The following is a 22,920-nucleotide window of genomic DNA, read 5'->3' as shown; positions in this document are numbered from 1 at the left end:
CTGTGCCCGCGGGGCAGATGGATGGATCTAGCTACCTCAGTCCTTTCCATTAAACACTGGATTCAGCTAATTACTTTTCTTCCACTTCCCTTCTCACCAAATAGCCTTCTGATTATGCTTCAGTGTGCCACAGAGGCCTGTCTCCACAGGAGGTAATGCCCAATCATGTAGACACAGATGCCCTATCTATGGAATGGATGTTTTCCTTATTGTCAAGTCATGACCTGACATTCTGATTTTGATCAATCCTGTGACATTGGTAAGGTGATATTGCCTCCATGTAGAAAGAAGTACGTTCTCTCTTGATGAGATCAGAGTCTGATTTCTCAGCCTAAGAGCCTAGGAACTAGCGTGGGGTCAACTTACCATGACCTCTGGGAAGAGAAATCATTGGCCATTGTCCAGTCCGTACTCTGTATCTTCAGGTGGCCTGCAGCCTTTTGCTTTTGGGGAAGTTCTATAAACTCCTATTGCTGTTTTAAATTCCTATGTGGTTTAACCTTGTGTTTATATTTTTTTTATGTGGTTTCATTATTTCCTCTCCCTACTTAGATGATACACTTTTTGAGGTCAGAGACCATGCAGTTTCTTTCCTGTAGTGGACAATAATGATGTTCAAAGGAAGAGATGAGGCATTGTGTCAATTTCACAAGGAGGAATAATGCAACCTAATATTTATGGGAAGTAGCCTACAGAGTCCAGCAATAGACAGATCCGTGGGTGCCTAGGACTTTTGAAATGTTACCTTTTAGAGGCGCCTGGGTGGCTCAGTTGGTTAAGCGTCCTACTTTGGCTCAGGTCATAATTTCATGGTTCAGGAGTTCGAGCCCTGTGTTGGGCTCTGTGCTGACAGCTCAGAACCTGGAGCCTGCTCTGGATTCTGTGTGTGTGTCTCTCTCTCTCTTTGCCCCTCTCTCACTCTTACTGTCTCTCTCTGTCACTCTCAAAAATAAATAAACATTGAAATGTTACCTTTTAGCATTCAAATCAGTGGAAGAAAATAAATAAATGGTAATAGAACAACTGCTTAATTATTTGGGAGGAAAATAACAACAGATCCCTATTTCTCACCTTAAAAAAACATATTTCAGTAAATGTAAAAAAAGAGAAACAAGAACCCGTCAAAGTATTAGAAGAAAATAGAATCAATACTTTTATAATCTTGTGGTGAGAAAAAGCTTTGTGACCTGATACCACATGCAGAAACATTTGATAGATTTGATCGTCTTGTCCGATTTATGCTTGGAATAAACCAGACATCTGATTGAATCCCCACAGTCCTGTGAGGATGATATCACCATCCTTCTTTCATACATAGAAGGGGATCAGCTTAAGGCCCCTGTGGCAAAACCCAAAGCAGAACCCAGCTGTGCCTGCAGTCAGCCTGTGCTCCTATCCCACTGTTCTGTCTCCTTCACGATAAAAACACTGACAAATATTTGAAACATTGAAATTCAGTGAAAGCCCTTGAAAGGATTAATGTATTTCATATGAAGAGAGTTTTATAAATCAACAGGAAGAGGACAAAGAATCCAGGGGATCAAGGGGGCAAGGACTACGATGAACAGGAGGGTGTGGACAGTCCGTCACCATATCTGCCTCATGGCTTATGGGACATGGGACTTGTTAACAAGGCCTTTTCGCCTCATGGTATAAAAATAGTCTCTGATATTTTCTTCTGTACTCTTATAATATTTGTTGTGATTTATTTATTTTTAATCTGTATGGAATCTGTGTGGTGTTTTGGTACAGTCGAGGTAGGGGATCTAACTTTTTTCCCTTACGTAAAGATCCAGTTACTTTAAAATCTTTTATTGAATGGTTCATTCTTTCTTCATGGATCTAAAATACTATTTTTATCTGGACTCTATTCTGTCAATCTGGTTTTCTTTTCCTGTATCAGTATCACGCTACATACTTAACTGCAGTTGCTCTGTAAGAACGTATTTTAATGTCTGCTCTGTGATCTTCTTTTTCATACAGTTTGTAGCTATGCTTGCACATTTTCTCTACCAAATGTCAGCTGGCCAGTTTTTGTTCAAAAAACTGTCTTGGGATTTGAATGGGATTGCCTTGACTTTGTAGGTTAATTTGAAGGGAACTGACATCTGTACACTATTCTAGGAAAATAGTGTCTCACATCATGTATTCGTTTCTTCTTAATGTCCTTCAGAAGAGCTTTAGTGTTTTCATCTCATAGGTCTTACCCATTCTTTGCTAAGTTTATTCCTAGGTACTTTATGCCTTTTTATTGATAATTATAAATGGGATAATTCTTCCGTTTTTTGATTAATTATTTATGGGACATAGGAAAGTCATTGAGGTCTTGATTTTATATCTAGCCATCTTACTGAATTCTCATATTTCTTCCAGTAAAATTTTAGTTGATTCTCTTGGGCCTTTTAGTTTGTCTGTAATTTCGTATGCAAATACGTCTTAGTTCTTCCTTTCCACGACTCCATTTTTTCCCAGTGCATCAGTTAGGACCTCCTCAACACCAATGAATAGCAGCAGTGATAACAGACATCCTACTCTTGTCCTTGACTTTAAAACAGTGCTGCTGTTTAGGTTTCTGGTAGACACTTTTCTTTTCCTCCTCCCAAGAATTTTTATTAGGAATTATCTGTTGACTGTTATCTGAGACAGTCAGTAAAATGTATTACCAGCTGCACACAAGTTAGGTCTTATTGAAGAGTCAAAGGACTATTAAACAAATTCCTGTCCTAGGAAAAGTTATCCTCTCACTGGGTAGAGAAGACCTAAAATGCAAAGGAATGAATAAAGATTTGGAGGGAGTGGTTATTGTGATGGGTAACTGTGATCATGTTTTCTTCCAAAACAGATTTATTGTCATAGAGCAGCAGCCAAGGAAGGTAAAGAAGGAAGCTCAAGGTAAATATTAGTCTGGCAATCGTTAAAGTAGAATTTTAGAACTAGATTTTCAAACTCATCTATTTCAATCCCCTTGTTTTACAGCCAGGAAATCACCAAAGGCAGAAAGAATACATATTTGGCCTAATGCTTTGCCTGGACCCAGCAAAGTTAGCTGCCCAGCCAAACCCGAGTTAGAATGGGACTGGCACAGAGCACCTGCTCACTAGACCTTTAAAGAAAGATCGTGGGGGGACGGGGGTGGAAATGTTCAGACCCGTTCCTGCTGACGGTGGGCATCAGGCCTGGCCACAGACCTTCTCAGAGGCTCTGGAGAAGGGATAGGGAGGGCCAAAAGTCGTGGGGTGAAGGGGCTAGTCTTCAAGCATGATGGAAGGTGGAATACATGAGTCCCTCCTGTAAAGTGGGGGGGAAACTTCCTTCTTCCTCCTCCTGGTTTTCGAGGCCCCGCTCTCCATTCCCTTTATCCAGACCCAATAGAATTTGAACTGGGAGAGACCTTAGATAATCATTTATCTCTTCCTTTTATACTAATGAGATGGAGAAGGAGAAAAGGAAGATGTCTTGCCAGACGGTTGTATCACTAGTACCACTAGAACCAGAAAGAAGATGGTTCCTTTCCAGTTGGGCACGTCTCTGACTACACTGTTCTTGGGCTGTGAACTGCATTTTATGTCACAACTCAGTGCACACATACCGTATAGACATAAGTACCTTCTAAAACAAACTTACCATACACTCTGATTCTTTCTGTTCTGTTTTTTTTAAGTTTATTATTTATTTGAGGGGGGGTGGAGCAGAGAGAGAGAGAGAGAGAGAGAGAGAGAGAGAGAATCCCAAGCAGGTTCTACACTATCAGCACAGAGCCAGACACAGGGCTCAATGTCACAATCTGTGAGATCATCACTTGAGGCAAACTCAAGACTTGGGCTGCTCACCTGACTGAGCCATCCAGGTACCCCCTATGCCGTTTGTATTCAAAAAGAGTATTTTGTGTTTTAGCGCTAGCCGTGTGTTTTAAGGTGATTTCACGACTCACTCATTCATCTGCCTGCAGTGTGAAAGTCAGTGAGCTAGATAACTGCTGGTTGGACTCAGGCATTCACTCGGTGCGATTCATCTTGTAAGGTAATGCAGCTAGGAAAATAGAAACACCTCCCCACCCGCCAGCAAATGATGCCTGGGAGGCTAAGCCTGGCGGGGACTGATGTACAATGCTTCTGGAGAGAGTTAGGTGCTTCTGCCGTGTGGTCACCCAGTTTGTTGACTGCACAAGGGCACTTGGCCAAGGGCCAGAAGGTGAGCAGGGTGAAAATCCTGCCTATACTTCATGTCAAGTTACATACAAAGGTCTCCCAGGGCCACTGTGGGGCCATTATGGACAGATACAGGAAAATTCTGAAAGCCCAGCATGTATGGAATTATTTCTGAGATCCCAGGTCTGTGTTGATTTTGCCTGCTAATAAGACTGGAGAAATACATTGTGAGAGGCATGGAAAATGGTACGAATCACTAATTGTCTGTGTGTGTGTTTCCTTCAAGGGGCTTCTTTGGATCTCTGCTGCGTAAGAGATGCTCAAAGGAAAGTGACAATCAGGTAAATCTGAGGAGGATAAAGTACCGTGGCTGGAGAAGGCAGGGGAAACAGACCTAACATTGTCCTTTCTGTTTTCTAGGAGGGCTTTTTCTGGAGAAGGCGGCCACTTTGGCTTAGGGACATGTACAGACCTCTCAATGCCACACGCAAGAAAAACATGGCACAGAAGCTACACAAGGATTGTTCTGATGAAGATGAGATTTTCCACATGGAACTAGGATACGTGATTGGAGAAGATTTTCTCTAAAATGGGGAAATTATGAAGAGTTGAATTGTTCCTTTTGAGAGTCAAAGCCTTGGCATTCTTCTCCTTTTCCCAGGGAGGCTGGCAAAGCCACAGCAGAGAAGGCCACAGATTCCACTACTGAAGAGCTGGGTGACGAGAGTGAGACACTATGTGAGGTTGTCACAGAGTGAACGCCGTCCTGCCTCAGGCCAGCTACAAAGTTTACTTTCCGATACTGGCTTCTCAGCATTGCTTGTCAAATACTCGTTTTTCTCATATTGAAATGTATAAATCCGTAACCAATTCTAGCCACGTGGTGAGGAATTAAAACGTAAACAGTTCAATATTTATCTACAGACAACAGGGGCCACAGGCGAGAGAAGCAGGACTGAAGCCAGAGTCCCTCCTGGTAGCCAGTATTTCCACAAGACACAGTCTGGGCAAAGTAGGGTGAATGGGGCGTCTTTCCCTCATTTCCCTGATACAGTCAGTCTCTGGAAACTGGAGAACGTATCTTCAAGGGGCTTAGACTATTAAGTTAATTAACAGCTTATTCTGGTGCTCTCTCCCCTGGCTCACCAAATACCAGTCCTTCAGAACGCGCTTGACCCCCTGCCCATAGAGGATCGTCTCTTTCTGGCCCCTCCGTAAGGTCTTTGGGGTTGCCAGAATGTTTGGATCGCTGAGCCTACCTCCACTGTTGGGCTGAGGCCTGTCTTTCTTCCCAAGAGCTCAAACTCAGACACAAAATGTGTAGCTGGAAGTAGGGTGTTCCTCAACCTTACAAGCTAGTAGATAATTCCCATTGGGTTTTTTTTGTTTGTTTTCTTTAAAAAAAAAAAAAGTCCCCACCCTCAGAGAGCTAGCAGGGAGATGCTGGAGGGTTAGAGTAAAGAATGTGTGAGAGCAGTAATTACCCAGGACTGCCCTGCTCAGGCCTTTATTTCAGAAAACTTATTGGCGGGGGCACTTACTGTTCACCTGTACCACACTAGCCTCTGCTGACCCCACTGAGGGTCGGATGCGTGCGGCTGGGCTCTCTCCAGTTCAGCCCAGCACCACACCTACCACTGCTTTCCTACCCAGCTCAGATCAGGGCTGCACGATTCCAGGAGATAATGCAGCACAACGTGCAGAAGACGCAAACATCCCTCCACTTCTGCAGAGGAGGGCGTTAACCAGTCACATTTGGGATGTTGGGAGGAGTCGGGGTGCCTGGGTGGCTCAGTCCATTGGGCATCCGACTTTGGCTCAGGTCATGACCTCATGGTGTGGGAGTTTGAGCCCTGCATTGTCTCCTTCAGATCCTCTGTCTCCCTTTCTCTCTGTCCCTCCCCCCAGCTCACACACTGTCTCTCAAAAATAGATAAACATTAAAAATAATGAAGTCATCTATACTTTCTGAGTAAATGAATGACAGATTTTAGAAAAAGGACGTCAGAGTCAAAATACAGTAGTGAATAAAAGAAATCCTGAATGAACAAGGTTTGATAATCTCTTTTCTTAATGTCTGTTTATTTTGAAAGAGAGCAAGGGGGGAGGGGCAGAGAGAGAGGGAGAGAAAGAGCCCCAAGCGGGCTCCGTGCTCAGTGTGGAACCCGATGCGAGGGACTCGATCTTACGACCGTGAGATCACAGCCTGAGCTGAAATCAAGTGTCGGATGCTTAACCGACTGAGCCACCCAGGCGCCCCTGACAATCTCTTTAGATGCCCCCAAATAAATGCTGGTGGCTTAGCGATAGGTGATGGAATATGGCACCAACCGCTGGCCACCAACAGAGTCCCCCGAGGGGACAGTAGGACTGGGGCACAGCCCAGCAGGTTTGGCAGGGTTGGTAGGAACGGTTCCAAGCGGAGTGATTGGCCCATCAGTGCCTCTTCGGCTCTATTAGTTTGCTGCTGCTGGGCAAGGACACCTGTTCTCCTGGTGCCTGCTCCCGTTCCCCCAGCATTTTAGTGAGAATGGCCACCAAGTGTCTGTCTCTGTGTGGTGACCTCAGTGAGCCAACAAATAACTGTGTTGAAAGCACGAGACTAGAGAGTAACAGTAATCGGAAGCAGCAGCAGCAGCTAGTTCACTATTTGCTTACTTGGTGTCAAGGCCTGGGTTGGGCGTGTTGCAGTCTTAATTTCGCCCAACAGTCCGTGAAAACATACTTTATTATCCCCATCTGGCAGATAAGGGGACAGGGCTTAAAGGACGTAGGTAACCTGTTCAGGTGCCCAAAGCCGCAAATCCAAAACTGCCAGGTAGGGGTTTAATCCAGGCCTGTTAACTCCAAAGCCTGCTGACGATTATACTGCCCTGCTGCAGGGTGCAGGGGTACAGAGACGTCTAAGCCATGGTTACCATCAAAGAATCAATAATTACAACGATGAGGATGGTGGCAGCTACTGTTTGTTGAGCACGTGCTTTGAGCCGGGCGCAGTACCAGGCCCTGTAGTCACTCTTAGGTCACAAGGGCAGAAACTCCTCATGCCAGCTCAAACTCCTTAATGAGCTGGGTGGAGCGGGGGCTGGTGGTGACTTTTTGAATAAGAGAGGTGGACACAGAGACAGAGCTGACGAGAAACCAAGAAGACCCATCTGTGCATCGTTGGGCTTCCCGAAGTGTGGGCCGGGATTCCAGGCAACTCCATTCTCCTATTTTGGAATATTTCCATTAGCGCAAATGTGGTTCATAAAGTGAAGCTTAGAAAATGTTTCTATAACACTACCTCAAATTTGCACAATACTTATCAGTCTCAAATGCTACCCTGCCATATTTCTTTTAATTTCTTTAATGTTTATTTTTGAGAGAAAGAGAGAGCATGCGGGCAGAGAGAGAGGGAGACACAGAATGTGAAGCGGCTCCAGGCTCTGAGCTGTCAGGACAGAGCCCGATGCGGGGCTCGAACCCGTGAACCACGAGATTGTGACCCTCTCTGCCACTCCTCCACTCGCACTCTATGTCTCTGTCTCTTGCTCTCTCCAAAATAAACATTTAAAAAAAATTTTTTTAAACAATGAGCATTTATTCCTCAAAAAACATCTTTTTTAATGTTTATTTTGAAGAGAGAACAAGCGAGAGAGTACAAGCAGGGGAGGGGCAGAGAGGGAGACATAGGATCTGAAGCAGGCTCCAGGCTCTGAGCTGTCAGCACAGAGCCCAATGCGGGGCCCCAAGCCATGAATGGTGAGACCGTGACCTGAGCCAAAGTCAGACGCTCAACCAACTGAGCCACCCAGGCGCCCCATTCCTCAAAAGTTTTGAGTCAAAATTTCGGGAATAGCTTGGGCACTTCTGCCCCTGGGTCTTTTGTGAGATTCTCAAGATACCACAGGGCTGCAGTCATCTGAAGGCTTGACTGAGTCGGAAGGGTCCACTTCCAAGGTGGTTCACTCACTTAACATGGCTGTCAAGGGGGTTGGAGGGAGGCCTCAGATCTTGCCATATGAGCCTGCCCACAGGCTGTTTGACTGCATGTCCTCACAGCATGATGGCTGGGTGCCTCCAGAGTGAGTGATCTGAGAAAGAGAGACAGAAATGACAGAAGGTATCCTTCCTATGACCTCACCTCAGACGGCACAGAGCAGCATTTAGCAGTGACTTAGTCACTAAATCCAGTTCACATTCAAGGGGTGGGAATTTAGACCCCACCTTTTAAAGAGAGAAGAGTCGGGGTGCCTGGGTGGCTCAGTTGGTTAAGCGTCTGGCTTCAACTCAGGTCACGATCTCGCGGTCCATGAGTTCGAGCCCTGCGTCAGGCTCTGGGCTGATGGCTCAGAGCCTGGAGCCTGCTTCGGATTCTGTGTCTCCCTCTCTCTCTGCCCCTCCCCCGTTCATGCTCTGTCTCTGTCTCAAAAATAAATAAACGTTAAAAAAAAAATAAAAATAAAGAGAGAAGAGTCAAAGAATTTGTGAACATATTTTATTTTTTATTTTTTTCCAGCACTCATTCAGTAGATCTTTATTTTTTTTCAATATATGAAATTTATTGTCAAATTGGTTTCCATACAACACCCAGTGCTCATCCCAAAAGGTGCCCTCCTCGATACCCATCACCCACCCTCCCCTCCCTCCCACCCCCCATCAACCCTCAGTTTTGTGAACATATTTTAAAACTACCATAGCCAGGAAAACAAACCATTCTAGATATTTCAAACACACACACACACACACACACACACACACACACACACGCAAAGGTCATACAAGCAATTGGTGCTCACCACTGGTGGGGCTCGCGGTGGTGAAGGTCAGGGCCAGGGGGGAATCGCACCACTAGCTCTCAGGTTACTTTACCACAGTTGCTTTCCATAGATTCAAAGTTGCTGCTGCCACTCAGTCAGGAAACTTCGGGAAGCCACTGCTGGGGTCACTACAGCCCCATGGCCCCAAGCCTGACTGGTGGGGACTATGGACTCCAACATTCAGCCTGCATGTCTGCTGCTGCAGAGGAGAAAAGCATGGCTTCCGCCTCCTTCCCGCCTTCCAAATTTCACACAGGTACGCTTTATTGGCAGAATTCTGCTGTCGAGGGAATCCGTGAACTATGGTTCGTGGGTGTCCAGGACCTGCAAAGAAGGGGCTAGAAATGGGTGTCAAGAGCCAACCAACATTATCCAGCAAACCCCTCCTGATGGGTGGGTGTTCAAAGGCTTTGTAAAAGGGGGGTGGTGTCCACATGGAGTAACCTGGTGGTCGTGTTTCTAAGTCAGAAACCCTGAAAGGTGTCATTCTAGCTGGGCAGCAGGTGAGGCGCTGGATGCTGACGACATACACTCATCCCCAGAGGTGACTGGAGAAGCGCCTGGAGCTGATTCTTAGTTTCATCTCTGGAACGTGCTCACTGGAATTAAAGCTGGATGGACTACTGGCAATGCAGTATGTGAGAAAACATAGCCCCCATTCAAAAGGGCTGCCAGAGAAAAGATCTCCACAGGGAAACATGATTTCTCAAAATCTAGCCTTTGGACCTCTATACGCAAACATCCCTGGGATGCTTACTTAAAAAGCTGATCCTGAAAATAATTTAATTTCAAAGGCTGTTGGGGCACCTGGCCGGTTCAGTCAGTTGAGCGACCGACTTCGGCTCAGGTCATGATCTCACGGTTCTTGGGTTTGAGCCCCACGTCGGGCTCTGTGCTGACAGCTCGGAGCCTGGAGCCCGCTTTGGAGTCTGTGTCTTCCTCGCTCGCTGCCCCTCCCCCACCCCCCTGCTTGCACCCTGCCTCTCTCTCAAAAATAAATATAAAAAAATAAATAAATACAAGGCTGATCCTGCACACCTCCCCTGATGAAAATAAACAAAAGCAGACACTGCTTAAAGTAATCCAGACAGAGTTCAGTCAGTAACACAGTATTGCAGTGCCGTAGGGGAAAGGGTTCATCGTGAGCAGGCACCCAACTGGGATTATTACAGAGGAGATGGGGTATTTCACAGGGAGAATGAGGGGCTAGGGAAGGGAATGAGTGGGGGCTCTATAATCAGAAGTGAAAGATGACAAAAAGCAGGAAGGGACGCTGGCCCATAGGAGACCCATCTGGCTTTGCTGACACTTCTCAAAGTTAAGCTCCTGCCCTCTCACAGAAGCTGGGAGACAGGGGCCCGATCTTCAGGCGTTGGCTGGACTAAGCAGCCAATCCTTTAGACAGCCGGGAGTTTTGCAGGCAGGCACTTTAAGGGAGGCTAGGGTCCTACTAGGGATGCGGCCACGAGCTGCCAGCAACCATGCCCGTGTTTGTTCAAGTCTTCACAGGCCAAGCAAGGTTGAATCAAGAAGAGGGCTCGGAGGAGCCCGGCGAGCATTTGGAGAAAGAATCTGTCACCCTCCGAAGCCACATGCCCACCCCTCCTGAGCCCATCCCCCAAACAGAGGGACCACTTTGACAGGCCTTTGTATGCTCACCAAACTACTGAAGTAGGACAAGGCGGACGGGGAGGTGGGGGAAGCAGACGTTCTCCGGCTTCTTCAGGGCTGGAGGTCAGCAGGGATCTGCGGGCGGGAGACGAAGGGCAGAGCAGATTGAGGATGACCGGGAGGCTCAACTGGATTCTTAACCTGGGAGTCCCGACTGGTCATGCTGGCCGGCTCCTGCCCCCACGGAGGTCAGGGCCTCTCAGTCCTGAGGAGCACCAGGCACGACCAGCTCTGGCTCCTGTGGTCCTGGTGGGGGTATGTTGTTGAGACCTGGGGGATGGCGTGGAGCACCAGCTGGGGGGCGGGAGCACACTCATTCAAGAAGAAGAAAAGTCCCGAGGCCCGAAGCAGAGGCAGGAATGGTGCTTAGGCTGCCTGTGTTCCAGGGCAGCGGCAGAGAGCGGTCTGGCGCCACACTGTGGAGGAAATGAAGATTTCAACAGTACAAAGGCCTCATCTGGATGAGGGCTACACCCCAGGGTGGTAGAGCAGGAAAACAGAAGGAGCCTGGCTCCCTGACATAAGAGCCACCGAACCAGCCCCAGATCCAGTACTTAACCGGATTATCATATGAGAGATCAAGAAGCTGCTTCTTAAAAAAATTTCTTTTCAATGTTGACTTATTTTTGAGAGACAGAGACAGAGCACGAGCAGGGGAGGGGCAGAGAGAGAGGGAGACACACAATGTGAAGCAGGCTCCAGGCTCTGAGCCGTCCGCACACAGCCCGACACAGGGCTCGAACCCATGAACGGCAAGATCATGACCTGAGCCAAAGTCAGACACCTGACCGACTGAGCCACCCGGGTGCCCCCAAGAAGCTGTTTTTTAATTTAACCCACTGTTGGGGCGCCTGGATGGCTCAGTCGGTTAGGTGTCCGACTTCAGCTCAGGTCAGGATCTCACCGTTTGTGGGTTCAAGCCCCACATCGGGCTCTGTGCTGACGGCTCAGAGCCTGGAGCCCGCTTCGGACTCTGTGTCTCCTTCTCTCTCTGCCCTTCCCCCACTCAATCTCTGTCCCTGTCTCAAAAAGAAATAAACATTTAAAACCAAAAAGAATTAAAGGGCGCCTGGGTGGCTCAGTCGGTTAAGCATCCAACTTCAGCTCAGGTCATGATCTCGCGGTTCGTGAGTTTGAGTCCCACGTCGGGTTCTGTGCTGTCAGCCTGTCAGCGCAGAGCCCGCTTTGGATCCTCTGCCCCACTCTCTCTGCCCCTCCCCCGCTTGCACTCCCCCCCCCCGAAAAAAAGGATTAAAAAAAAAGAATTAAAAAAAAAATCACTTAACCCACTGTTGTGTCGGGTCTCTACTGCAGCAGCTGAACCTGTACGTAACCTGATAACGGAGGGAGTCCATGTATCTGTTATCTTTTGCCACAACAGTGCTAACTAATAAACCATCCTCAAAACTCAGGAGGCTGGGAAACCGATTCTCACAGGTTGGCCGTTACCGCTGTACTTTAACGCCCTGCTGGCTGGATCGGCGCGGCTTCTCACTGCTGGTCTTGTCTCCCTGTGTTGCTGCCGGGACCCAGGCTGAAGAGGCAGCGGCTACCCAAGAGAAGCGTAAGAGAGCAAGCACTCTTGCTCTCTTCGAGCCTAAGCACGGAGCCTCTTCGAGCCTCTTCGAGCCTCTTCGAGCCTCTTCGAGCCTAAGCACGGAACCAGCCCCAAGCCCCAAGCCAGGGGATGGGAAAGTACACTGTGGCCACGAGGAGACACAGCAGGAGCGGGGATGCGGGGAGGGCCCATAATTCTCTCTCCCAGAATGTGACAGAGTCCTGGGTTAGAGGCTACGACACGGTGGCCCTGCTCTTCTAGGCGTCACCTACGAATGGCGCGGAGTGAAAGATAGCGTCCGTCCATGTGAAGACTCAACCGCAGTTCTCTACTAGGTCAGGAGCCCTGACAAGACAAGAATCACATCTCCTTCCTCTTCCCAACGCCTAGTGCCAGACCCTGCCCTCAGGGCTGACTCGGGGATATTACTGGGTGAATCTGAGACCATTTCTTCACTCTCTGCGTAGGATTCCTTATGTAATACAGACTGACCTCCTAAAGGTCAGCACACAGTGCTATGTGTTTGCCCCCAAAGCGGCAAAGGGACCGTGCCATTGGGAACTGAGATGTGTACCTAGGTCTGTCTACACCGCATCCTGGATCCACTGCCTCCCAGAGGGACCTCCAGAAGAAAGGACTTCTACAAGTTAAATATCGCAGACTTCACACTCCAAAGGAGAACCGCTTGAAGAGAGCCATGGTTGACGCTAAGGAATGCCACCATCACCACAGAATTCCAGGCACCGGGCATGTGGGTAGAAAGTATATTTTAGGGCAGTGACTCATGGTAAGTCGTTTCCTCCAGACCCTAAAACGGACTATTCAATGTCAAGCTGTCTCAGGCTCAGGCTGATAACAGGGCAGCCATAGGGGACCTAATGGGAGCTGCGTTGTCACGGTCCGAGTCTGTACACACCGCTTGTATAACCTGCCCAAGTTCGCAAAGACAATATATCAGTCGCCGCTCTTTATGCTCCAAGTGAAAGAAATCCAACTAACATATGCTTAAACCAAAAATGTCATACAGTGTATCGGCTCACATAACCGGGAAGCCTAAGATCTTAAAGCTGGCCGCATCTAGCACTCAAACGTCATTCTCTCCCCAACTGTCCCTCAGTTGTGCTTTCCTCCATGATGGCTTCAGGCTTCCGGATGCATGCCCCAAGACTGCAAAGATAGTCGTTAGTAACTCCAACTCTCCACTGAGGTTGAGCAAGCCTCATAAAGGAAAGCCAGTCTTCAAAAAGCCTCTGACTGGTCTGCTTGGACCCTGTATCTGGTAGGAGGAGACCCTGATTGGCCAGCCATGGCCACGTGCACCTGCAAGGTGGGCCTTAAACCAGTACTTAAGTCTCTGCTAGGGCACAGGAACTGAATAGAAAGTCAAGAGAGGGGTTGTCTCACGGCAAGTTGAGGGGGTGAGGTGACAAATGGAAGACCAGACATTGAGGCTAGATTGAACTAACCCTAAGCCTAAACTTTGAACAGGCTTTCACACGTTCATAGATGCTATTGTGAGTAAAACACAAATTCACTTAAGAGCAGGAGTGCCTTCATAGTAACTTTTGGTCTTTCTGTATTTTTTGTCCCAATAAATAGATATCAAAAGGATACCTACGATCACGAGCAGGTCCAAAGACCATTCTATTTTTTAATATTAGAAAGGGATTCTTAACTGCAGATTAAGAGAGAGAGTAAAGAAAGCACGAAGAGAAGGGAGCCAGGAAAAGCCCAGCCCACGAAGCAGCGAAGGAAGGTTCCAGGACAGCAGCGTATGACAGGTCAAGGAGGTAGCCGAGGGAAATGGCACTAACTGTCATGCCAGAGCACTGGAGCGGAGTGGAGGAGTGATCGTGGCGGGCAGCACAGAAAGAGAAGGAGAAGAAATTAAACCCCGGGGGGTCAGGGGACAGAAACGAGTGCCATCGGACTACATGAGGAAGCTCTGCGGTGAACAATACTTACCTAGTCACAATTCTGCAACCACCATCACTCGTGGGGCAAGAGTGACAAAAATAACCCCAAGAATGGAATGGGTGGGGGGTGTTAAAGACCTAACTCCTTGCCTGTGTTGCCAGGAAGTCCACAGACAGTGTCTAAAATGGATGAATCAGAGCACCTGGGTGGCTCAGTCGGTTGAGCGTCTGACGTCAGCTCAGGTCACGATTTCACGGTTCGTGGGTTCGAGCCCCGCATCAGGCTTTGTGTTGACAGTGCAGAGCCTGCTTGGGATTCTCTCTCTCCTTCTCTCTCTTTCAAAAAAAAAAAAATTAAAAAAAATCTTTCAAATGGAAGAATTAAGAGCTAGAAACACAAGATAGGTGGAGATAAGCACCCGAAGATCCAGCGAGAGGTAAGGAGAACTGAGGACTGGTGAGCTGGCCCAGGAGGGTGGGGATGGTCGAGGCAAGAAGCTGCTGCAGGTCATTCTGTTTCCTCACCATTTCATTTCGTACTATTTGAACTGTAAACTACGTGTGATAACATTTGGGAGGCTTAAAGAGTCCATTCTTTTGTCAACTGCACCTCAAAGCTGTATTTGTGTCCAACTTTATTGAGCTAGAATTGACAAATCATTTTTACGAACCCTTTAAATCCGTTTTTTCAAAGAGAGTGGGAAGAACCAGCTTCCTGCAACAGAAGCCATGAGAACATTACCTATTCCGGTTTCAAAAGAAATGGTGGCATTAGTCCTACTTAGATGATTTCGGTCAGAGACCAAGTAAGGATACATCTGGGGTTCAAACAAGAGAGGCTCTCACTCCAGTGCTCAAAGACCAGTTAGAAAACGGAGATCTGACTGGACTGGGTAGGTACAAATTAGCCAAAACTGTAATAATAATAATAATAATAATAATATAGCTAGTTATCCTCAAGTGCTTACTTCAGACCAGAAACCGTCCTGAGGATATTATCTTCTTTAATCCTCATGGCAACTGATATTTTCCCCAATTTACAGATGAGGAACTGAGGCTCGGATAGTTTGGGGAACTTCCCGGAAGTCACACACTCTGGCCCCTCTGCCTGAGGCGAAGGGGCCTCAGAGTGTTGTGATTTACTTCTCTTTTCTAACCACCAATCAAACTTAGAAGTTTCTATCTCTGGTGCCATCTCGAGGGGCCTGTGAAAACCACTGACTGTGGCAGTGGTCTCAGGCCCACACTTGCTGGGTTGTGCTGGGCCCCGCGCTGTCTTAGGGAAGGCCTAGAAAACGGTATGGGGTAGAGCCGGCATTCAAACCTAAGCGTTCCTGGCTCCAAAGCCCACTTGCTCGGCCACTGAATTATGCTAGTTCTCCAGCTAGAATCAGAGCTGGGTGAGGATCCCACCTGTAGTAATTATGAGTTGTACGGCCTTGGGCCCCCAAGTTCCTTAACCTCTCTTAAGCCTGTTTTATCATCTATGCCATGGGGATAACAATGGTGCTTACCTTCAGGGTGGTTGCTAAGGATAAATCAAAATTCCTATCTGGCAAATAGGAGCCTCTATTTTCCACACCTGTTAAATCCCTTGCCCTTCAGCTCCTAGGTTAAAGAGAGATTCTCACATTTTCTCACCCTTCAGATCCACGGGTGGTAGGGCAAGAGACAGAAAAGGTTTGGGTCAAGGCTAAATTCTTGGGCCTCATCCCAGAGTGACTCTCCAGGGCAGGGGCGGGGTTCAGGAATCTACACCTTAGACCCCCGAGAAATTCAGATGCCTGCAGTTCTCCTGCCTGGCTTTGAATGACTATGCGTAGTGCTTGAAATCTGACAGACCAGTGCCTTTGTGAGCCTCTGAGCCCTTCCTGCACTGGCCTCCAGCTGTGTCTGTGCCTCCTCCCTTTCCCCATTGCCCAATCTGTCTTTATCTCCCCCTTCCATTCTAATCCCCCTCCCCTTACTCTGGCCTTACTTCCTAGCTTCCTCTCCACCTCTCCGTGCACCCTCCCCTGAGCTCAGTCTGCATTCCTACCCACCAGCCCTTTCTCTACCAGTCTCTTCGCCGGCATCGCCCTTTCCTGTGTCCACCCGGAAGGCTCAGATAAAAGGTGCTTCCGCCAGGATAACCTTCCAGGCCTCTTCTCTGGCACCATGGCACTTTGCATGTACCTTTATTATTGCTCAAATAACAGGGTAATGGGAGATTTTTTTTTTTCCGGCCTCAGACTACCTGGTGGACTCGTGGCCCATGAATGGTGGAAACGTGCGCCAGAGTAAGATGGAGAGAGGAAGACAAGCCCGTAGACTTTGCAGAGGGGCCGAGAGGCCTGAGAAGTAAGAGAAGACCAGGAGACGGGGGCTCCTGAAAAGATCGACAAGAGATTACCATGCGGGGTTCCCACAGCTTTTGCAGACAGCAGCTGCGCAAAAATTCATTGGAAGAACTGAGGAATGTTGCTGGCTCCATCTGGGGGAGGGCATGCTTGTATCAAGACACTGATGCTCTTGATGTGCTATAATTATAACCAGAAACACTATCCTTTTGCCCAGGAAGCTGGATTTCCTAGTAAATTCCTTACTTTCCAAGTTGTTTAATGCTAAGATAATGCTTTGCTTCTGTGTCCTTATTTATTTATTTTTAATGTTTATTTACTTTTGCGAGGGAGAGCACAAGCGAGGGAGGGGCAGAGAGACAGAGAGAGAGAGAGAGAGAGAGAGAGAGAGAGAGAGAGAATCCCAAGCAGGCTCTGCACGGTCAGCGCAGAGCCCAATGCAGGGCTGGAACTCACAACTGTGAGATTGTGACCTGAGCCGAAGTCAGACACTTAACCGACCGAGCCACCCAGGCATCCCTCCGTGTCCTTATTTCTAACTTTCTGTTCAACTGTTAACCATACTAAATGTACTCAGATTCATCTAGTCTAAAATCGAGGAGAGGTGGTTCTCGCTCCTAGAGAGAGAATTATTGAAGAGGCAGCCCGCACACACTCAGGTGCCACATCTCCAACAGCTGGTTTTATAAATGGAAACAGGCACTGGGACCCCTTCTTCTCCCCTTCCCAGAAAGGCTGATGGACAGCCTGGCCCAGATCAGTGGAGCTTTCTTCCAAGACCTGTCCCGTTCCCAGACCAGCCCTGTAGACACCCCCAAAGTCCCCCTGGACCTGCAGGTAGCAGTACCTCTCCACCCCAGTACTCACCCCACACTCAGGCCCTAAGATCCCATTTGACCTAAGCCTGCAGGTATGAAGTGTCCAAAGCACAAGACATCTCTCCCCACCCCCACCAACACACACTCTTGACCTTTTGTTCTGAGTCCATGTGAAAGAGAAATATCAACTCTACCAAGTAAAGGAAACAAACAACTTCCTGGCTAGATGAGAATAACCAGAACCTTAAGCTTCATGCCTGGGGGCTGACGGGTACCTAAAGGTGCTCCCTTGGTGACAGCGGTGATCAAAACCTGTATGCTTTTCCTGAGAACCACCAGGCGGGAAGCACCTACTGCACTGATGCCCTCAGGGAGGCAAAACTAGGGTAGACGTTATTGGTCCGATTTTACAAGTGGGAACCTTCCGGGCAGGAGGCCAACAGACAGCCTCAATGGTAGATAGTGCTGTGCCCAGGCAAGGTCATGAACCCAGAAGGCGGCCGGGATCTAGTGAGACGCAGACACTGCTGGGGGCGGGCAGTAGGACACGTTCCGCCCGACACTGGTGGGCTAGCCCGGTGGCCTCGCCTCTTCATGCGCATCTCGGGTCGCAGACTCCCCAGCCTCCCAGATCACTCACCTGCTCTGGGGCTGGGGACTTGGGCTTTCCCGAGCGCTGGCCCCGCCCCGAGGCTCCGCCGGCCCTGCGATTGGCTCCGCGGTCCGGGGGCGGGGCCGGACGCCGAACCAACGTGATGGCGTCAGGCGCCGCGAGCGCCGTTTCCTGTTGTCGCTGGCCGGGAGGCCGCAGCGCCTGGTCGGAGGCTTAGGGGCTGCAGTGGCCAGGAGTGCCCCGCGCCGCCTCCTCGCTCCCTCTGGTGAGTTAGGGGTCAGAGGGCGAGGAGGGTGAGAAGGGACGGCGGGGCCGAGACGAGAACGGGCGATGGGTCACCAGCCCTGTCCGTGATCGCAAACCCTTGGTTGCTTTGAAACTGTCCTGCTTCAGAGCCTTTTCCCTTCCCCGCCTGAGCCCCGCACCCTACCCCACTCGGACCCGAGCCTTCAGCCCAAACAGCCAGTGCTGACCCGTCCCCTTCCTCTTCTTCAGCCGTGACCCGAGCCCAGCCCTTACCCTCACCCCTTCACCACTGGTCTTGCGTAAGTGCAGCCACACTCGACCCCACGGTAGCCCACTTGCAACCCCTAGGACAGCCACTTCCCTCCGCCTCCCTCTAACGCGTGTCATTCTCACCCCTCAACCCCTTTGGCGATCCCAGTGCTCCACGCAAACCTCCTCGAACCCCCCGTCCCCCGTCCCCGTCTTTCTGGCTTACCCCTTTTCAGGCTCAGCTTTCTTATCCCAGCCCCCCTGCTCAGCCCCCCAAGGTCTGCTCAGCCAAAACACCCACCTCCCCCCACTCATTTAATACCTACCACCACAGTAGATGCCCTATTGCGCTTACCCCCCCTCTTCTTGATAACTCTGATCTCAGCCCTGTCTCAAGTCTTGTATGTATCTTCTTGTCCTCACCCACTCAACCCCTAACTTCCAAGCCCACCACGTACTTTCTTTCCATCCCCAGCCAGCCTGAGGACACTTCATTCCTGAGTCTTTGCTAAACCACCCCCCAACTCTTGCTGCCCTAGTTCCCACCACCCCTACCCAATCTTGTTAGATTGACGTCTTCCTATCCCCATTTCAACTCTTCATCCCAACTCTGTGCCCATTCTTCCCTTGATGTGGTCCCCATTTGATCTGAGAACCTAGTGCAGTCCCCTGCCAACCCCCCCTGCTTTCTCAGAGCCAGGCACTTGCCGAACACCTCAATTGATGCGGGGCCTCAGATGGTAAGTAAGTGTGGAGGAGTAGAGATCCTTCTCCCGTGGGTCAAGTGCTTTTCCTGGATGTCAGGTCCCCTGTAGCTGTCCTTAAGGATTGTGTTCCTGGCATCCATATTACATTACTCGCGTTGGCTGCTGGAATGGTAGGTATCATCCAAATACCTGGAAGGTGAGGGATAGCTACTCATTCAGCTGGGGCAGTGGGAGCTTATCACTTCCTTTTGGGTGATGATCTGGAGAAACTCAAGGGGTTTCTCCACTGTGTGGGGTTGGCTGTGGTCACAGAATCATGTCCGTGTGTATTGCCCTGCCGCTTAGAAAGGACCCTCACCCAGTGCTCCTCCTGGCCAGAAGTGGTTGTAGATTAGTCCCGCTACCGAATGTGCCAGAGGTGACGTTACATGTTGTGAAGAGTAGAGGTGAGTGGATCCTGGGGACGCCGAGGCCTCCGTGGAGGCTGTTGAATTGCTTCCTGTTTTTGCAGGTGCTGGATCATTGAGGTTTGACCATTTTGATTACCCATGAACACAGAGAGTCAAGTTATCTCAGAGTAGCAGGACATTCTTGAGGCACCCAGGCTCCATTGTTAACATTTATAATCTCCTGGGATTTGGGGGTGCACCTCCCCTCTAAGTTCTGGTGACCAAACTCCAAAGGACTGGCCATTTGACAGCCATTGTAAAGGACCCCAAAGAAGACCCATTGTCTCTGCTTGCATTTATAGTCTCACGCCTTTGAGAATTGGATGTCCTTTGACCTTCAATATCCCCTTCCGTTAAGGTGTGGTCTCTGAAGGGTTTCAGCCTGTTGGCAGCTTGGTGTAATGGAAGGAGTTCCACAGTGACCCCACCACTGAAAAGTTGTATACCTCAACCTCTTACGGTCTGCAACGGTCTGAGCCTTTTTATTTTACTCATCTGTTCATTCAGCAAGTATTTTTTGAGCACCACTGTGTGCCGTGCACTGTTTGAAGCATTAGAAATACAATGGTGAATGAGTCGGGCAAAGGTCCTGCTTTCATTCACTCGGAGTTTGGTCCTTGGCAGAATCTTAAGGGATCTGGGACAAGAATATGGGAGAGATGGGTGTTGTTGGATGGAAGGAGGGAGGGAGGAAAGAAAGATACCCAGTGTTCTTAGACTTCACATTTCTGGCCTCACCCACTAGCCTTTGGACTGGGAATCACGAGCTAGAAGTTGCCTGCCCTCCAGCTGATATTCAGTTGCTTTGTTGCCCAACCCCACCCCCCCCCACACACACCCATCCCACCCCCCACAGGGCTCTTGTCTAGAAATCCAACTTTCTTCAGGTAGAAGGAGGTGCTGTTTACTCAGCACTCACATGTCTGAAGTGTCCGCTGTCTTTCAGAATCAGAAGATAACTTTGTCATTTGTTTCCAACTGAAAACCCTGACTCATCACCTGGTACAGCAGCTGGAGGGCTTAAACACCGGCCTGTTGTCGTGCATAGCCAGGTGCAGGATCGGAGTCAGGCCTTAGAGACGAGGCTGTCGCGGATGGCGGGGAAGTCTCTCAGAAGAAGAGGTTGCTGTTTACTGATGAACGGAGTGTTTCGAAAGTGGTGAAGCCAGGTTATCCATTTCTTCTTTTAATGTAAGTCTCATCTGAGTCCTTCTCCTCTTTTCGTTCTTCCTTAGTCTCTGGAGGAAGTGAAATTGGATGTTTATAGAAGGCCAGGCAGTATCACCAAGAGAATCAACCACAACGATTCCTTCCTGTGTGTTGGAACGTTTGAGGAGGGACAGCTCGGAAACCTGGCTGCCATGGAAAGGACCTGTGGTCAGCTAGGTGGGGCCACAGATCTGATGGGCAAGATCGTTTCTTGTCAGTGTTAGGCCTTCTTTGATAAGGTGGAGCTTCTGAAGAGTCTGTGAATAATAAGTTTGCCTGAAACTCTTTGAACCGAGGACCTGGGACAGTATGAACGGGCGAAAGGCACAGAGCTTGGAATGAGAAAATTCTGTCCCTCACCTGAGGCGTGTTTCTACTGAGCCTCAGTTTTCTCTTCTGTGAATGAGGGATAATCATCCTTCTCTCACAGGATTGTTTTAAGAATTAAATGAGGATAGAGAACGAGATCCTGTGCCAGAGTGAACCGATACAGAGGGGCAGAGGTAGACGAAGGGTGGCTTAGGAGTTTCCTAAAGGCACACGGCACTCACCTTTTCTGTTCAGCTGTATCAGGGATGTTTGAACTCTCTACTTGCTCTCTTGATTCTGGGTCTCCTGAAGACCCACCCCTCTTTCGTTTGCTTCTTGGTGTCAGTGAAGACAGTTCTGAGGATAGAAAGTGAAACCAGTCCCATAGCGTGGTAGATGGGGGTCTGGCCCACCCAAGGAGCCTGCTGGAGTGCTGACCTAGCAGTCAGGAGACCCAGAGCCCAGAGATCTCACATCGTAGATGGTCGTGGTCCTGCCTCTGAGCCATTGCCTGCCTTCCTGAGGCGTTCTAGAACCGACAGGCCTATGTAGGGAGCTTTGGCTTCCTGCAAAGAAAGATGTGCCCGGAACTTTGGCCTGACCCCCACGTCCCAGTTCTGTTTTGTGAATTGTCAAGTGGCCATTCTTCTAGGTTTCTCTGCACTGTTGTCCTTTTGTGACGTTCCTGACACTGTTTTAGGTCACAGTTGTCTCTTGTCTGGCCCTGCTCTGACCTCAGTGTCAGTTTACTTTGTTTTTTCAGCAGACCCTGACTTGGCCAGAGCACCCACTTAACGATAAGCCTCCCTCCCTCCAGTGAATATTATATTCAGTTAATTAGTTGATGAGGCCTCAATGGTCCTCCTCTTCAGATTGCTGAGGCCCAAGCCTTGGGGCCGGCTGAGGGAAGGGCAGTTTTAGGGCTTGAGGCTCTGTCTAGAAGGGCAGGCCCCCGGAATTGCCAAAGGGGATTGGATGCCAGGGTCTCAAAGCCAGAGAGCCTGAACTTGGCCTGCAGGGCTGCGTAGGGTAGCCTTGAAGAAACCCAGCCTCTAGGATCAGGCACGGTTTCAGGACCGACTCTGTAGTACGTCCCCTTCTCCCGGTGCCCTGGTGGCCAGAGCATGGAGCTGGTCTCCAGCAAAGGGTCCTGAGGATTCCCAGTGGGTAGGAGCTGGGAAAGTGGTGGAGGGAGAGACAGCCTGATGGGCTGTGGCCAGGGGCTAGCGTTCCTCCTGTCAGTCTGTTGTGCGCTGACCAGAGCTGGTTTCGTGGGGGCCGTCCTCCACACACCTGTCTCCCTTTGCATGTCCTTACTTAGGAAGGTCGGCGCTGGGTCCTGTTCACCCTCTGCCGGATCCAGAGGCCAGGGCTTGAATCAGAGCGTCTTTCATCATTTAGGGCCACCCTGCCGTTCTCCATGCCTCGCTGTTCGCCTGTAAACCTTTCCTGCCAGACTCAACCCCGATGCTCCCTTGCATCCCGCCACCTGGGCCCCCAGCCGAAGAGCCCTCCTCCCAAGACTCCCCTGCCCCCTCCCCAGCCACCCCTTAGCCCTAGCTCACACCTGCCTCTTCCAGAAGGGTGGATGTCATCCTGGCCGAAGGTGGTAGAGCCCGCCACTGATCAGCCCTGGGATCTTGGGAAGTTCCTTGACCTGGGTCAGCTTTGATTTCATGTCTGTTAGATCTGGATAATAAAAGAGCTCGCCTAGGGTGGTTCCAAGGAATGAATGAAGCAATGTGTGTGAACGGTACAAAATCCATTCAGCATGCCTCCATTTGATAACTTCTTTGGGCCATCGGTTTTTGAGAACAGAGACAGCGATGACCTGTTTTTTGGTGTCCCTCCATGCTCGGCAGTGTGGTCACTAGAGATCTGTTTAG

The 22,920-nt window shown here is 49.4% G+C and overlaps 1 protein-coding gene, 2 long non-coding RNA genes and 1 pseudogene across 10 annotated transcripts in view; 3 read left to right on the top strand and 1 right to left on the bottom strand.

Moving 5' to 3' along the window:
- The window catches only part of LOC124522185 (leucine-rich repeat-containing protein 37A2-like), a 334,305-nt pseudogene that overhangs the window by 37,300 nt on the left and 274,085 nt on the right, over positions 1-22,920 (top strand).
- On the bottom strand, positions 9,185-12,491 carry LOC124522186 (uncharacterized). 6 transcript variants are annotated; one of them, XR_006964699.1, is made up of 4 exons: positions 11,908-12,489; positions 10,892-11,037; positions 10,610-10,696; positions 9,185-9,274 (listed from the first exon to the last, which is right to left on the bottom strand). It is a non-coding gene; the product is annotated as an uncharacterized LOC124522186 (long non-coding RNA). The 6 variants fall into 6 exon arrangements; XR_006964700.1 differs by having other exon boundaries at positions 10,610-11,037; positions 12,057-12,491; XR_006964701.1 differs by having other exon boundaries at positions 10,610-11,037; positions 12,071-12,491.
- On the top strand, positions 12,623-16,702 carry LOC124522192 (uncharacterized). 2 transcript variants are annotated; one of them, XR_006964708.1, is made up of 2 exons: positions 12,623-12,966; positions 16,327-16,702. It is a non-coding gene; the product is annotated as an uncharacterized LOC124522192 (long non-coding RNA). The 2 variants fall into 2 exon arrangements; XR_006964709.1 differs by lacking the exon at positions 12,623-12,966 and adding an exon at positions 13,317-13,506.
- The window catches only part of LOC124522176 (pleckstrin homology domain-containing family M member 1-like), a 30,232-nt gene continuing 27,850 nt past the window's right edge, over positions 20,539-22,920 (top strand). The window contains exon 1 of one of the 2 annotated variants that reach the window (XM_047093474.1): positions 20,539-20,707. The gene's annotated coding sequence lies outside the window, so the exon portion shown is untranslated. The remainder of the gene's footprint in view (positions 20,708-22,920) is intronic. The other variant, XM_047093473.1, reaches the window with a different exon arrangement.

Source organism: Lynx rufus, unplaced genomic scaffold (assembly GCF_022079265.1).
Source record: "Lynx rufus isolate CCGP_SWC_20201006 ecotype Redwood Valley unplaced genomic scaffold, mLynRuf1.p SCAF_34, whole genome shotgun sequence".
NCBI lineage: Eukaryota > Metazoa > Chordata > Mammalia > Carnivora > Felidae > Lynx > Lynx rufus.
The sequence above is the reverse complement of the archived record's forward strand: the minus strand, read 5'-3'. Positions and strand labels throughout refer to the sequence as shown.